Genomic DNA, 17,264 nt, shown 5'->3' with positions numbered 1-17,264 from the left:
TTGAGTACAGTTAATAATATTCTATTGTATATTTCAGGATAGCTAAGGGTAAACTTCAAATGATTCACAGAAAAAGGTTAGTAAGTGAAATGATGGATATGTTAATTAGCTTGATTTAATCATAGCACATTGAATACAGATATCAAAACATCACTTTGTATCCCATAAAAATATACAACTATGATTAGTCAATTAAAATAATATGAATTTTAAAGTGTGGCTTTTAAATTACCCATCTTTAAGAAATATAACTAGTTCTACTTTGATATTCCATAATTTTAGTGTCTTATTAGAGACATATTTGCTTAATTTATATATCTAAATGTTTGGATATTTCTACTAAACAAAATAATCAGTAAAATACTTGTTTGTACCTTGAAGAAGATTGCTTTGGAGAATGAATCAAGAATAGGATTTATGTCATGTACAGAATCACTTATTGGTCTCACTGTTTACCAGCCTACATGAGCCTTGCCAAAGCCTCATTGCATCATCTGTATAATGGGCGGAATAATTCAATCATCTGATCAGTAAATCAGTAATGAGGCAGATCACATAGTACAGCAGATTTTCACTTCCTCCCTTTCCTCAACAAGGCTTCACCTGCTGCATTTTACAAATTTACATAATTTTAATTTATTTTTCACTAAGCATATACATGTAGATTCAGCAACATCATTACATTCAAAGATTCACAGTTAACAGGCGCACACATTTGGCTGTCTGTCTAAAATAAATGTCTTCTGTCAGTTCCCTGAATGATTCCGTCTGCATTTTTCCCATCTCTTCTTAAAACTTTTGAAATCTAGCATGCATACAGCAAAGGGTAGATTTTGTGAGCAAGGAGTTAAATGAAAGTGTACATTTCGTGAGCAAGGAGTTAAATGAATGTTCAGAAACTGAACGTATGTATGGAACCAGCACTCAGATGAAGACATGGTACATGGCCAACAAATCAGAAACCCCCAAATGCCTTTACCAGCCAGTCACTGCCATCTCCACTAAGAGTCCCCTCTCCTGACTTCTAACAACACAGCCTACCACCCTCTGTTATTATGCTTTATATAATTGGAACTAAACAGTACTTCATCTTTTCTGTTGAGCTTCGTTTGCTCAACCACCTGTTCGTGAGAGTCATCCATATTTTGATTCTCCTTGTTGTACAATTTTTAAATGGGAATATACCGCAATATAATTACCCACTTTACTGGTGAAGGTCACTAGTCTAATTTCCAGGTTTCCAGGTTGCATAGTGTGATACAGACATTTTAGTGCAAGTCTTCAAGTCTTTTCATGAACTATGTACATATTTCCATTTAGTATCTCTACTAGAGAAGTTCTTAATTTTAATATGATTTGACTTATCACTTTATTTCTTCCATAATTAGCACTTTTGTTCTTAATCTTTTTTAAGATACCACTTCTTTCACCATCCTTCAATATTTGTATTCTCCAGCCACATCTCACATATTTTGCACACTTCTGTTGTGTGAATTTATGTTTTCAACTATAATGAAAGTGTGGACATTTTGAAATTTTCAGCCAAGATTACATTTCAAAATTCTAAGCCTGTATATTTGTCATAATTAAGGTAAAATTTACATACAGTGGAATGCATAGGTGCTAAGTGTAAAATTTGATAAGTTTTGAAAAAGTTTATGTGTAACCACCAGAGTAATAAAGACCTACAAATTTCTTAGATAATCATCCCCCCACCATAGGCAAACATTTTCTTTTTATGACCACAGGTAGATTTGCTTGTTATCGAACTTCATACAAAGTTTGAAACTTATGACAGACACTCTTTGGGGCCACTCTTCTTTCCTTCAGTGTAATGCTCTTGAGAATCATTCATATTGTTCTGTTTTTATAGTTCCTAATTTCTATTGCTGAATAGAGTTCAATTTTATTAACATACCCTTTTTTTTTTTTTTTTTTTTTAAGTCAGAGTCTCACTCTGTCTCCAGGCTGGAGTGCGGTGGGCTGTCTCAGCTCACTGGAACCTCCGCCTCCCTGGTTCAAGCAATTCTCCTGCCTCAGCCTCCCGAGGAGCAGGGACTACAGGCGCACACCACCATGCCCAGCTAATTTTTGTATTTTTAGTAGAGACAGGATTTCACCATGTTGGCCTGGATGCTGGATGGTCTTGATCTCCTGACCTCGTGATCCACTCGCTTCGGCCTCCCAAAGTGCTGGGATTACAGGTGTGAGCCACAGCGCCCGGCCAACATACCACGATTTTTATATCCATTTTTATATTGATGGACATTTGGTTTATTTTAGTGTTGGAACATTATGAATTAAACTGCCATAAACATTCATATGCAAGAAATTTGGGAACAGATATTTTCTTTTCTACTTGATCATGATATATTAACATTGATCTATTTAGTTGTTTTTGACTTACGAAGTTTTCCTTAAGTGTTTATTACATGTAGGGTCATAGAGATAACTGCCAGTAATTTTTCTTTCTTAGGTCTTTTTCGGGTTTTACTGCTTAGGGACATACTGCTCATACAAAATTAGTAGTGAAGCTTTCACCTTTTGCTATTTTCTGAAAAGAACTTTGCATAAAATTTGTATTATTTCTTTCTTAAATGATTGCCAAGATTTACCAGTAAAATTGCCTAGGTCTGGAGCCTTTTGAATGATAGGGTCTTTGATTATAAAATCAAATACCTAAAAAATACTGAGATATTCATATATTCTATTGTGTATTTTGTCAGTGTTTATATTCTTTTCAAATAATTTGCCTGTTGTGTTTAAATTTGTCTAATTTATTGGTATTAAGTTGTTCTTTGTATTCTTTTATAATCTTTTTATTGCTTATAGGATGTGAATGGATATCCACTGTTTTACTCATCCTTTTGATAATTTGTGTTTTGATAATGCTTTTATTGATCCAGATGGTTAGGGGATATTCATTTTATTCACACTCTCACAGAATAAACTTTGGCTTTGTTAATATTCTATATTATTTGCCTGTTTTGTATTTCATTAATTTCTGCTCTTTTTTGTATTCCCTATATTTTATACCTACATAATTTTTTTCTTTTTTAACCTAGGTTATTATGGCAAAAATTTAGATTTTTAAAAATCTTTCACTTTTTCTAATAATCATTTAAAAATATACATTTCCATAAGCACTGCTTTAGCTAAATTTCATAATACTTGAAATGATGTATTTTAATTATCACTTGGTTGAAATTATTTTTAAATTTATCTTGTGGGTACTTTTTTGAAAAATGAGATTTTTAGAAGCTTGTTAATTCTCGAGTATTTGGATTTTTAAATAAATGTCATATTCTTACGGATTTCTAATGATTATCTTTAAAATCAGAAAATATATTCTGTAAGATTTCCATCTTGAGATTCATTGAGACTTATTTCATAGTCCAAGATATCATCTATTTCAACAAATACTGAATGTGCCCTTAAAAAGGATGTGTATTCTTCAGTTGTTATGTGTACTGTTTTATAAATATTAATTAGGTCAAGATTATAGTGTTGTTCATATCTTTTATAATATTAATACTTTTTTACCTAGTTGTTTTAGCAGTCACTGAGAAAGGAGTGTTAAAATTTCTAACTATATTTGTAAATTTGTCTATATCTCCCTTTAATTCAGATGATCAATTTTTGCTTCATCCATCTCTATTATTAGATACATAGGCGTGTATGACTATGTATTCCTAATGAATTAGCCTCTTTGCTCTTATGAAATTTGCCTCTTTAACCATTAATAGTATTAATGCATTCAGGAAAGAGTATTAGTCTGCATTACTATGCAGACTAATGACCTGTCAAAATATCCATGCCCTAATTTGAAGAATTTATGAACATATGGCAAAAGGGCCTTTGCAGAAGCAACAAAATTAAGAACCTTATGATGGAGAAATTGTCCTGGATTATCAGGTGGGCCCAGTCTTGTCACACGAGTCATTGATATTGAAGAACCTTTTCCCAGTGACTTCAGATTCAGAGGGAGATGTGACTCTGAAACATTGAGCAGAGGAATGCAAATTTGAATTTGCTGGCTTTGAAGATGGAGGAAAATTAGCCAAGGGATGTGGATGATCTCTAGAAGCTGGAAAAGTCAAGAAAAAAAGATTCTCACCTAGAGAATCAGACAAAGGAGCAGCCCTACCTACACTTAATTTTAGCCTATGTCAAACTTCTAATCAATAGAACTTTGAGAAAATAAATTTATGTTGTTTTAAGCCACTAAATTTGTGGCAATTTGCTATAGAAGCAATATAAAACCAATATAATTACTTTGTCTGAGGTTAACATAGACACACCAGATTCTTAGGCTAATTGCTAACATGCTATATCTCCCCCACCTCTTCCCTTTTTTAAATTAGAAACTCTTCTTGGCATTATATTTAAATTGTTTCTTTTGAAGAATTGGATCTTGTTTTTGTTTTTTATACAATCTGCAAATCTCTGTCTTTTAATATGGTACTTTGTTCATTTATATTTAATGTAACTATTGATATGATTGTGTCTAGGTTTATCATTTTGCTATCTGTTTTTTATTTTTCCCATCAATTTTGTTTCTCTGCTTCACCTGTCTTATCTGTATTGGAGAAATAAGACATTTTTAATATTTCATTTTATAGTCCTCTAAAGACATTTGGTTATATATTTTTTGTATTACATTAGATATCTATGTGTAAATTATGCATCCTCAGTTTATTTATAATCTACTTGGAGTTAATATTATACTACTGTATGTAATATATTAGAACCTTGAAACAACATAATTTAAAAGACACTCATGTTCTTTCTAATATTGTTATTATACATTTTACAGTTACATATGCTATAAATTCCACAACAAAATATTACATTTTATTTTCAACAGTAACTGTGTTTTTAAAAAATTAAGAGAAGAACAGAAGAATGTCTCTTATTCTTACCGATATTTCTAATACTTTTCATTCCTGTATGTGAAACTGAGTGTCTAGCTTCCATTTAGTGGTCAACCTAAAAAGACCTTTAAATATTTCTTATATGCAACACTGCTGGCAATGAATTATATGAGTTTTTATTTACCTAAGAATTTATTTTGCTTTTATTTTTAAATGATATTTTTACTGAATATATAATTATTTTCAACAGCTCTTATTCTTTCAGTATCATAAAGATGTTTTTCCATTCCATTCTGGCCCTCAATGATTCTGTTGGGAAGTAAGTTATTATCTATATTGCTGTTCCCCTCTGTAAGATGAATATTTTCTCCCTCTGGTTTCTTTCAATATTTTCTCTTTATCGCTGGTTTTTATCAGTTTAGCTATGATAGACCAAGGTGGGTTTTATTCCTTGTTTTCTTTTCTTTTCTTCTCTTTTCTTTTCTTTTCTTTCTGCATGGGATTTGATGAGTTTCTTGAATTTGAGAAAGACTGTTTTCACCAAATGTGGCTGGGTTTTTTTTTTTTTCTTGATTTCTTCAATTTTATTTTTTATGAAACTTTTTGTTTTCTCAATTCAATTTCTGAATCATCTTCTCTCTTTCTGGGACTCCAAAAATGTGCTTGATAGTGTTTTATGTGGAGAGAATTAAAAAGAGGGAGTTTCCAAATCTCCATATAAACTCCTCTCGCAGCACTGGCTAACTATTGAACTGTGCATGTGGATGGGGACTCTGAGATTAGTGAGAAACTTCAGTTGGATGGTTAAAACACTAGAGATAGGTAGCAGTTGACATATTTGCTCCAGTGTTTTAATCATCCAACTGAAGTTTAATTCTCTCCTATTTTAGATCTCCACCCCTCAGTTTTCAGCTTCTCTGTTGATTTAAATCTCCTTCCCCTGACCTCTACCGTTCTAGTTACTGTGGCTTTCTTCTTGAGTCCTATTTTCAACATTGCCCTTAGTGAAAAGTCTCTTCAAGTAAAAAATTTATAAACATGGATCTTTCCCAATTCCATTTCCTTCTTTCAATGGTCAGATAACTTCCATATCCTGCTTGCTTTAGTTCACTTTCAAGTATCTGCAAGTAGTTGAGTTTTCAAAAATATTTTGTTCAGAGATTTTGTCATTACATGCTATAGAGTGTGTTACATACTCACTTCACTGTTATCAAAACTGGAAACTTCTGGATCATTATTTCTGCTTGTTTCTTGAACAACTTCTTCCAGATTACCCATAACTCTTCACCTCATATTTCCTCTGTCATCTTTTCTCCCTCATATTCCCTCAGTAAATATCAAAATATATTCAAATTATTTCCTCATTTATTATTTAACCTAACAGATATTACTAAGGGCCTATTGTGAGTTAAAAATTATTTTAAATTATGAGCCTACAGCAGTGAGCAAGTGGGACACATTGTTGTCACACGGGGCTTGGCTTTCCTTGATGTCATCCTTCACGTTGCGCTAGTCACCAGGTTTTGTTGATTCAACTCGAAAGAACTATAAAGTTGGCCCATATTTTTACATCCTCATAGCTATTTAATTATTGTGTCTTGCCTAAACACAGAACAATGTCTTCTAAAGATCCCTTTCCAAAGAGTAGCTTCTGTGTTTCCCAAGAGATCTTTCTAAAGATAAATATCAGCATATTGCTTCAATTTTAAAATTACTAAATTCCTAAAAGAGCCTGTGTTATCTAGGCCTTTTCGGTCTATCTCTCTAGCCTCATATTCATTTTTATATGCACCTTATAACAGTAACATTTCAAAAGTTAGACTTTACTAATTTTGAGAAATATTTCTTAAATGCTTCGCATACTATTCCCTTTTATTGGAAAGCTTTTTTACCCATAACAGTAGTTTAATACATGATTAGATTCCAAAAGTTTCTTCAAATTTCAACCTATAATCTTTCCTTTCTGAACAAATCTTACGTCTCCTCCGAGTACAATAACCTAGTTTACACTTAGGGGCTTTTGTCACATGTCATGCATGTTTCTATTATAACTCTTTATACACTATATCCATAGTCTCCCCGGTCTATCTTCCAAATGAGAAAAATATTTAATAACTGCATCACTTTCATTTCTCTTTCATTAGATGATAACACAAGGCCTGCTCCATTACCTAACTCATTAAAATATTTGTATAGAATACAGAGTTCAACCCCTGCTGGATAAACATATCAGTGATCCAATAGCTAGCTTGGTTTGATTCATAAAAAAAGACACAGAATTAGTTCCAAGTTATATATCCTGCTATGTCATTTTTATTTCTCTTTACATTGAAATGTTCTGCAAGGTGGTACATACATTTCCTTCAAGATTATCTGATTGCCCAGGGTTTATTGGCCAAATAAACTAAAACAAAACAAAGCCTGTGGTCATGTTTCACTATATCAGGTAATATCCATTGCAATCAGGCATACATTAGAAATATCCCTTGGTTGTACCATCTGATAGGATGTAATTTGTTGGTGTTAATTACTTCCTACCCACCCTCCTTTCCAGCTCAAGTGATCCTTTAAATTACACCTTTCCACTAAGGCATTAATCTTCCTTTGGGTTTCATTTTAATGTTTTCTCCACATGTAAACTGAACAGAATTTAGAGCTGGGAGAGGACTTAGAAATCTTCTCACACAGTGCTTCTCAAATTTAGGAATATAAACCCTGTGGGCACATGGCTGTATTCCGGGGGGTGGCCTGAAGAGCTACAAGAAAAATCTCTGTGAAACATGAGTTTTCCCCCAAAGCCTCTGCGGGAAGTTAAAGTCAAATCTTTGTTTGCAACTAATTTGAAGAAATATTTCATATTAAAAGTAGTATATATGATGACTTTAAGTGCAAATTAACTTTAGTAGTTGGATTCATCAGGACACTTTTTAAAAATTTAAGTATGCATTGGTAAACCATAGTACATCTTAAATCAGACATTCATTCTTCAATGGCCTTAGGTATTTGAATAACAGTGATCTAATCTATTATTTTTCCTTCTTTCCTTCCTTCCTTCCTTCCTTCCTTCCTTCCTTCCTTCCTTCCTTCCTTCCTTCCTTCCTTTCTTCCTTCCTTCCTCCCTCTCTCCCTGCCTCCCTCCCTCCCCCTCTTTCTTTCCTTCTTTCCTTCATTCTTTCTTCCTTTCTTTCTTTCCATCTTTCTCAGAGGTAAAATATGCCCAAAGAATAGCAAATTAGCTGGCAACCTTCCTTCAGCACTTTTATGACTCCATATCCAGTCCTCTCTGTACCCTACCCTGCTCATGTGTGATTCAGCATGTTTTCTTCAGCTAAATTAAAGAAAATAAATTCTTTGATTTATTTAACTAAATTAAAGAAAATTCTTTAAAAGGATAAAGAATGTATCCCTTTCTGGGGAATGTGCTCCTTTCCTCTCAGGCTCTAGTCCTCCACCACATGAGATGCCAGGGGTACACGGGTGGCACTTCATCGTCTCTATGTCACACTGGAGAAAATTTAGGCTCAGAGAAATTTAAAATTTCGGAAAAAAATTACAATGTTAACATGGAGCTAAGATCCAACCCACCATCTATTCCAAATTATACCCGTTTCCCAAAATGCTTCTCAGTTACAACTAAAGTCTGTCTAAATAAACAGTAACATGCTCATCACCAGCAAGCTCTGTGTCATATTGGGACAAGCAAGGGCTCGTGTCCTGTTGGACCTCCCATGGGATCTTCACTGAGTGAAACACGCAGATGGCCCCCCTCCCCTTGCCCCAGCAGATTCAATCACAGGTGACATGTGGCACCAAGATTCAAACTCTGTGCAGCCACAGATGCCAGGTGAATATTTCCTGATGAAATTAAGGGCATCTGAGTTTATTTCTTTTACTTTACTTTTGGATCTTGGAATACCATTCAGTGACTTCTCCCTAAATGGTTTCTCACTAATCCACTGGAATGTTATAAGCACAAAGTCATTGGAGATTTCTAAAGTGGAATGTATTTAAAATAAGTGATTAGACTGGCAATTAAAATCTGTAAAATATTTGTTTTAGTTAATTCCTCAAAAAATTCTTATTCCTTAAAGCATAGCTTAATTTGCAATTATGAATCCATTTCTTTTGCTTCATATTGTGAAACATAATAGTGTTTCCTAAATATATGCTAATAGTTAGTTCTAAAATTGTAGTAATAATCTGCTTAATAACCCAAGTGCTAGGTAAACTGACAGTTATAGTCACAAAAAGGATAATAAGTACAATCAGCTCTGCACAGGCAACCACATATCTTTTAGAAGTTGTGAAAACATCATAACTGCAATGAACATTTTATTTAATTTGCGTGATTTAAAAAGTACAGCATGTGCCTGTATTTGACTTTGCTAAGATTTACTAAGTGTAGAGCTCCTTCAAGGAGATGAGCTGCTGTCAAATGTACATTCTCAAGCCTTTGTGTGGTGGAGAAGATCATTGGAGAAGCCAACCAGGACAAATATTTTATGCTCTGCTTTGGTATCTCTAAGAGAAGCAAGTACTACATGCCATTTATTTCTCCAACTAGATCTCTACAAGTCTGCCGTCAAATAAGACCTTGAACCTTTGAATTATAGAGAGCCTGGCTTTCTGAATGAAAAAGGTCAGCATCCCAGGGTCGAGCAGACATTGTGGCACAGGCCATAAAAGGTTTCCTAGGCTACACTGGTGGAATGCTTGGAATCACAGCGTTCTTAGTCTTCATTGCTTAGTGTCACTGGATCAAATAAAATCAACTTAGAAAAGAGTATGGCTATAGCAGAGAAGAGGGTCTTGAACTGATAAATGATACCCAGAAACTTCCAACATTTCTATTGGACCCAAGGGAGAGAAACAAGCAACAGATACTTACAGAGGAGCATCTAATTCACTAGGAAGAAAACCTAAAAGAGAATGTGTCATGACAGAAACGAAAACTAGACTGCACTTCAGGATGGAGGGAGCAGACAGTTGCATCGAATGCTGGTAAGAGGCTGAATAAACATTGGAAAGAGAATTGGTCTTGGACTAGGAAGGTAAAAGCCACTGCCACTTTAACAAGATGTTCTGAGATGAGTGGGAGGCATTCTAATCGGTAGAAGTAGCAGTATGAATTGAGGCAGGATAGACAACTCCCCTGAGATGTTTTCCTATGCATAGAGAGGGACAGTAACATCAGGAGCATGCAGGAGTCCGGAGGGGGGGGGGTTAAAAGCTCCTATGTGGAATAGGCCTTTTGTAATGCAGTTTGTAGTTCTTAGGATTTCCATTTGCATTGTCCCTGGATTCAAAGAGTTTACAGACTAATATGGGATATTTATGTATGTGTTTGCATAAATAACAGACAATATGATAAAAGGAAACAAGGAGGTATAGATACAAATAAATGAGGTTAATTCTAGAGTGAAACAAGGAAGTGTTCAGGAGAGCTAGCATTTAAGGTGGGCCCTGAAGGACCGATAAAGTCATACTGGGTATAAAAATGAAGGAAGAGATTTTCATGCAAAGAGAACAATATGAGCTAAGGTGGACAGCTGAAGTGGCGTGCAGCACTTAGTTTGGTCGGTACTAATATGAATGATTTGAGGGAATAGAGGAAGTAAGACTGGACAGGTAAATTACAGCCATATCATGAATGATTTTGAATATCCCTATGAGAATTTAGATCTGAGCCTATAGACAGCTGAGAAGAATATCTCCAGCAATGGAATGAGAGAAAGTCTGTATTTTAGTGGTTTGAATATGCACTAACAACATATATTGCCAGGTTGTGAATTTTGAGCTTCTTGACATTGTCAATTTACATAACAAGTCCATTTTGGTGTAGGGTTTAGGCTGAAATCTGACCTCACACTGCTTGCATTTACAACCTGTCTCTTCCCATTACCGGCATAGACTTATTAGGCAAGTTTTTCATATTATCAACATCATAGACAGTTCATTATAAGTGCTCAAAGAAATGTAACTATTGTGACTACAATATACTTCCCAAATTCTCGAGAGACACCATTACTTCCAAGATGGGCTTGTAAGAAGATGAGGTCCATGTCGCATTTGCTGTGGGAGGATTTGTAAAAGGGAGTGCAGTTGGAGCAAAGAGAATATGGCAGGTCAGAAGAAGGAATTAGGGCCACATTCCATAGATAACAGGGAGAAAGGAAGTGGCACCATCACAGGTGTCCTTTATCAAATAAGCCTGGGAGTAGAATGTAGCACAGAAAGAATCTATTTATTCAGGGATTCCTTCAGCAAGCATATATTGAGCACTGTCTTTGCTCAGGACTGGGTTTATAGTTAGGAACCGGCAGACATGATACCTGTCCTCAAGGACCTCACAGTATATCAAGAGAAAACTGAGAGTCTAGGGACAGGGACACTCACACGAGGTCTCTTGAAATAGTAAAACTGAGAAGCCCAGAGCTGGAGGATGACATATAGAATACAAAGAAGGGATGGTAATTAACCAGATCCTGAGTATAGTAGGAAATGGGCTCTGACACCAACCTGCCCTGCTCCTTGTAATGAAAGGAAGCACCATCTGCAAAAGGCTGTTGGCTTTAGAGAAGTGCAGCCTCCACAGAGCTCCCTTGTGGATAGAGCAGCTCACTTGCCCAAGAAAAGGTACACAGAGGGCAAGAGGAGGTTCTTGCAGAGCCCTTTCCCCATAAGGACCCCTGTGCTCAGACATCAGCTTCTTTGGCAGTCAAGTCTCCTCTCTGATCTGCATTCTCACAAAACAACAAGTACTAGAACCATCTCTAGTTCTTAACCACTCCTCTCTCCATGTTAAATGCTTCTGCTTTCTTTTTCACACTACTAACCAAACTCCAAACATGCTAGTCTTTCAAGTTCTGTGTTAGATATTATATCAATTTAACCCCACTCAAATTTAGAGCATTTTAGTTATATCTTTGTAAAGATAAATTATTTTGTTTGCATCTTTCTCATGGCCTTTGGTATACTACTTGGTTATTTTCATTGGTGTCTCTCTCACTACAAGATAAATACATCCTAAGTACCCAAGACTGTAGTCACTGGCATCTGCGTGCAAGTACCTAGCACAGAGTTTTTCATATGGTGAATAAACAAACAAAAACACAAAATACTAATTGCTCATACTTTATATTCTTGTTTATATTAAAAATCACATTGAGAGGCAAGACCAAGAAATAAATGCTTTCAGCTAAAAGTACCACCCATCTTCCACTAATATTTCCTTAGCCAAATGAAGTCATATGGCCGTGCCTAACTAAAACTGGTCAAGGTATTAGAACCTTCCCATGTGCCTGAAAGGAGATAGAAATCAGTTATTGATGACCAGTTATATTGCCTACCTTACAAGTAAAAACTCCTTTACAGCAATGCAGTCAGGTAGGTAATGTCATTATCTCTAAATTATAGATGAGAAAACAGGGCACAGACAAGGAATTTGCCAATGTACACACAGAGAGTAAGTGGCAGAGCTGGATTCAAACTAGGCAGTCTGCCCCAGACTGTATGCTCTTAACTCTTGCACTTATTCTTTTCAGGAGATAATAAATCTAATCTGCCCCAAGAAGTACCCATGTCACTTTTTGGAGCCTAGGAAAACATTTTAATGTTTTTTTTTTTAAATCAGTAGAAACAAAAAGAATGTGATCCAACATGGATTATATTTGTCTTTATACCAATACAGTCTTAAAATCACATATACAAATGCACATATATGTTTATACACATGTATATGTTGTGTGTGTGTGTGTGTGTGTGAGAGAGAGTGCACACACATAAAATATTAGTAGTCTATCAAGTCAAAAATGCCCAAGCTCATAAAATCCATAATGTATCCCTCATCCTCTGGATCTTGATGGTGCAACTTAAACAAGCTACTGCATTTTGGCATTTAGAAAAGTACTTGAATTAAACTCAGTATATTGGGTTTTTTTTCTGTAGTGTAGACAATTAGACTCATTAAAAGTTTATCAACAGGGAAGTAAGCTAATGAAAGTTGAATCTCAAAGTAATTTATTCACTGCTTTACTCACAGTTGTTTTCTGGGCTGAACTGTTAGAGCAATGCCTTAAGGCTTTCATGTTTAGGATGAAGAGAGAATCATATCTTTCTTTTTTTTTTCTTTTTTTTTTTATTATGCTTTAATTTCTAGGGTACATGTGCATAACGTGCAGGTTTGTTACATATGTATACTTGTGCCATGTTAGTGTGCTGCACTCATCAACTCGTCAGCACCCATCAACTCGTCATTTACATCAGGTATAACTCCCAATGCAATCCCTCCCCCCACCCCCTCCCCGTGATAGGCCCTGGTGTGTGATGTTCCCCTTCCCGAGTCCAAGTGATCTCATTGTTCAGTTCCCACCTATGAGTGAGAACATGCGGAGTTTGGTTTTCTGTTCTTGCAATAGTTTGCTGAGAATGATGGTTTCCAGCTGCATCCATGTCCCTACAAAGGACACAAACTCATCCTTTTTTATGGCTGCATAGTATTCCATGGTGTATATGTGCCACATTTTCTTAATCCAGTCTGTCACTGATGGACATTTGGGTTGATTCCAAGTCTTTGCTATTGTGAATTGTGCCGCAATAAACATACGTGTGCATGTGTCTTTATAGCAGCATGATTTATAATCCTTTGGGTATATACCCAGTAATGGGATGGCTGGGTCATATGGTACTTCTGGTTCTAGATCCTTGAGGAATCGCCATACTGTTTTCCATAATGGTTGAACTAGTTTACAATCCCACCAACAGTGTAAAAGTGTTCCTATTTCTCCACATCCTCTCCAGCACCTGTGGTTTCCTGACTTTTTAATGATTGCCATTCTAACTGGTGTGAGATGGTATCTCATTGTGGTTTTGATTTGCATTTCTCTGATGGCCAGTGATGATGAGCATTTTTTTCATGTGTTTGTTGGCTGTATGAATGTCCTCTTTTGAGAAATGTCTATTCATATCCTTTGCCCACTTTTTGCTGGGGTTGTTTGTTTTTCTCTTGTAAATTTGTTTCAGTTCTTTGTAGGTTCTGGATATTAGCCCTTTGTCTGATGAGTAGATTGCAAAAATTTTCTCCCATTCTGTAAGTTGCCTGTTCACTCTGATGGTAGTTTCTTTTGCTGTGCAGAAGCTCTTTAATGAGATCCCATTTGTCAATTTTGGCTTTTGTTGCCATTGTTTTTGGTGTTTTAGACATGAAGTCCTTGCCCATGCCTATGGCTACAAACCACTGCTCAGTGAAATAAAAGAGGACATAAACAAATGGAAGAACATTCCATGCTCATGGATAGGAAGAATCAATATTGTGAAAATGGCCATACTGCCCAAAGTAATTTATAGATTCAGTGCCATCCCCATCAAGCTACCAATGGGTTTCTTCACAGAATTGGAAAAAACTGCTTTAAAGTTCATATGGAACCAAAAAAGAGCCCGCATCTCCAAGACAATCCTAAGTCAAAAGAACAAAGCTGGAGGCATCACACTACCTGACTTCAAACTATACTACAAGGCTACAGTAACCAAAACAGCATGGTACTGGTACCAAAACAGAGATATAGACCAATGGAACAGAACAGAGTCCTCAGAAATAATACCACACATCTACAGCCATCTGATCTTTGATAAACATGAGAAAAACAAGAAATGGGGAAAGGATTCCCTATTTAATAAATGGTGCTGGGATAATTGGCTAGCCATAAGTAGAAAGCTGAAACTGGATCCTTTCCTTACTCCTTATATGAAAATTAATTCAAGATGGATTAAAGACTTAATGTTAGACCTAATACCATAAAAACCCTAGAAGAAAACCTAGGTAATACCATTCAGGAGAATCGTATCTTTCAGTTGTCTGTAAGATGGTCTCAAGTCTTCACCTCCTTGTATTCTCAGCCTTATGTAACACCCTCTTGTTGGGTGTGGACTGGAACTAATAAAAGGTTTCTAATAAAGAGAATATGGCAAAAGCAATGAATGTCACTTGTGATATTAGGTTACAAAGAGGCTGTGACTTTGGTCTTGGGCTGTCCTCTCTCATTCAGTTGCTCACTTTGCGGAAGGCCAGATACCATGTTGGAGGTGCCTTAAGAAGAGCTGCACATGGCAAGCCACTGTGGGAGGCCCCATCAACCACCCAGCAAAGAAATAAGACCCTCAGTCCAAAAACCAGGGATAACTCAATCCTGCCAACAACCACGTAAGTGACCTTGAAATAGGATTCTCCCTATGTTGAAACAGCCAGCCTCATGGCCTTTTCCATCCTGAAGTGATTAGTGATTTGTTCTTATTGGAATGAACATGTACATATTTGCATATTGTTTTTTTCTCTGCCTACAGTGCCTCAACCAACCCTACCATCTGAGGACTTATGAAATCTAAGTTATATGAATATGGCATCCCCATTCAAAGCTGCTCCAGACCAAGGGGCATATTGTATGGCAAATAAGAGCTAAAAATTGGCACATTAACCTGAAATGTGTTGGTCTTACCCAGCTGCATCACCCAGATACAGCTGGTCTAATAGAACTGTGTGGTAACATGTAAAAACTCAGTTAAAAAGTCCCTTTGGGAGACAACATGTACAGGTTGGAGTGGCCCCCTCCAGAAAGCAGTGTAACTTGTCCAATCTAAAACAGTGACCTGCTTGAGAAATTTGAAATTTTCATCTACTAACTTAGGTGCCATGGATTTATATGCTCTAATTCCCAAGAAATGAATGTCTCTGCCATCTTGAATCTGTGGCTATGATCCGGTCATTTTGGGCTCCTTGTCTCTGTGGAACAGCAGACAAAGAAACTTGTTACTTAGCTCAAGGGGAATCACCCCTGACTACTCCAAGGTGTGAGAGCTGTTCCTGTACAATCGGGGCAGGAAAAAGTTTGTCTGGGCCCTAGAAGATTCCCTGAACCTCTCTTGGTGCTTCTTTGTGTAGTAATAGGAACTGGGTAATTGCAGCAATCATGGCCAAGTAAAAACAAGGCAACTAATTGCCTCCTACCTGTTTTTTCAGGAAAGAAGAGAGGACATCTTATCGTTTAAAAAACAATTAAGGCCCCATATTGTATTATGAAAGTCAAATGTAATGTATGGCATAAGCAGACCAGAGAGGTGCAGGCTGAGCTGGGTGCACATTCACTGCAGCACCTCAGCCCACTGGGGATTGTTTCAGCTGCTGTCTCTGAGACCAGCCCTTTGTGCACTGGTCAGATCCATGCCAGCACAGCCTGACAGCTCCTCATCACATTCCTCTTCTTATCCCAACCAAGGTCCCTCAGCAAGTGGCTCTGCACCCATGTGTGTGCAAGACCAGGAGGCACATGGCATGAGATCGTCTTGGGTTTAACTAAAGGGAGGTGGGAGTGGGTAGATAAGTTTTTCCACGCGTGACCCCTGGATATAGGTTTCCATGCTTCCTGCCTCTTTTCCCTTTGCTCCACTCTCACTTCCATAGGATTCCCCTCCTTAGTAAGGAAGCACCCCTTCTCCTTTGCCTCCGCCTGCATTTTCTGAGGCACGCAGGATGGAACACTGCCCGACGCATCCATGGGCCACTGTATTCTATTGCATGTGTTTCTTCCTGGTACTTATCCAGCCTGAAATTATGCATTTATTTTATTGATTACAGAGACTGGGATTAATTGGTCGTGTGCACCCTGGCATTCTCAAGGCCAAGAACAATTCCTGACATATTGCTGGCACCCAATAACATATGTTCAATGAATAATTAATCCTCCAACAACTATCAGAGATGAGGGTCAAAGAGGAGATCTGAAGTCTCATTTTGTCACTATTCTGAGACGCTAAGAAGGTGTCATAGATGGAAGACTCTGTTCTGCTCCTAGATCTTACTGTTCCCATTAGCCCAACCCACCCCATCTGCTTCACGACCCTGACTCCTCTTTCTACAGGATGAACTGCCTCTGCCCTGGTGAGTTCTCAATTCCAGGAGAGCCTAAATGTCCTGCTAGAGCTTGCCATTCTGATGAGAAGCTATTGGTCCTCAGAGGCTCACACACTCAGGCTTAAAGGGAAAACTTGTCACAAACTTTGGAATTGCCTCAGCACTAGATTAAAAATCAAGAGGAGTTGTGGGAAACTATGTTTAAACACTTTCATTTAAATAAAATTAAATATTAAGTGATTTGCTTCTAACTGGTAAATAATACATTTCCCTTTTCAGAGTGGCTTTAATATTGCAACTGAAAACCTCTACTTGCTCCTCTAAAATAAGTTATTTTCAAATAGTGGGCTAGGCGATAGTTATTTTGCAAGCACAAATGCCTCCTAACATAACCAGATGGTCAAATCCCCAAAGTCCTTCGAACTCATAAAGAATTTCCAAAGGATTACCAGTAAAATATAGTGCTGACCCCTGGAAAGAGGCCTCCA

General features: G+C 36.8%; 1 long non-coding RNA gene across 1 annotated transcript; it reads left to right on the top strand.

Moving 5' to 3' along the window:
• Positions 1–9,632: 9,632 nt before the first annotated feature.
• LOC105492386 (uncharacterized) lies at positions 9,633–16,996 on the top strand. Its single transcript, XR_011621702.1, has 3 exons — positions 9,633–9,875; positions 14,918–15,072; positions 16,501–16,996. It is a non-coding gene; the product is annotated as an uncharacterized lncRNA (long non-coding RNA).
• The last annotated feature ends 268 nt before the right edge of the window (positions 16,997–17,264 follow it).

The sequence above is a fragment of the Macaca nemestrina genome, chromosome 4 (genome assembly GCF_043159975.1).
Source record: "Macaca nemestrina isolate mMacNem1 chromosome 4, mMacNem.hap1, whole genome shotgun sequence".
Taxonomy (NCBI): domain Eukaryota; kingdom Metazoa; phylum Chordata; class Mammalia; order Primates; family Cercopithecidae; genus Macaca; species Macaca nemestrina.
Note: the sequence above shows the minus strand (reverse complement) of the source record. Positions and strands in the feature narration are given on the sequence as shown.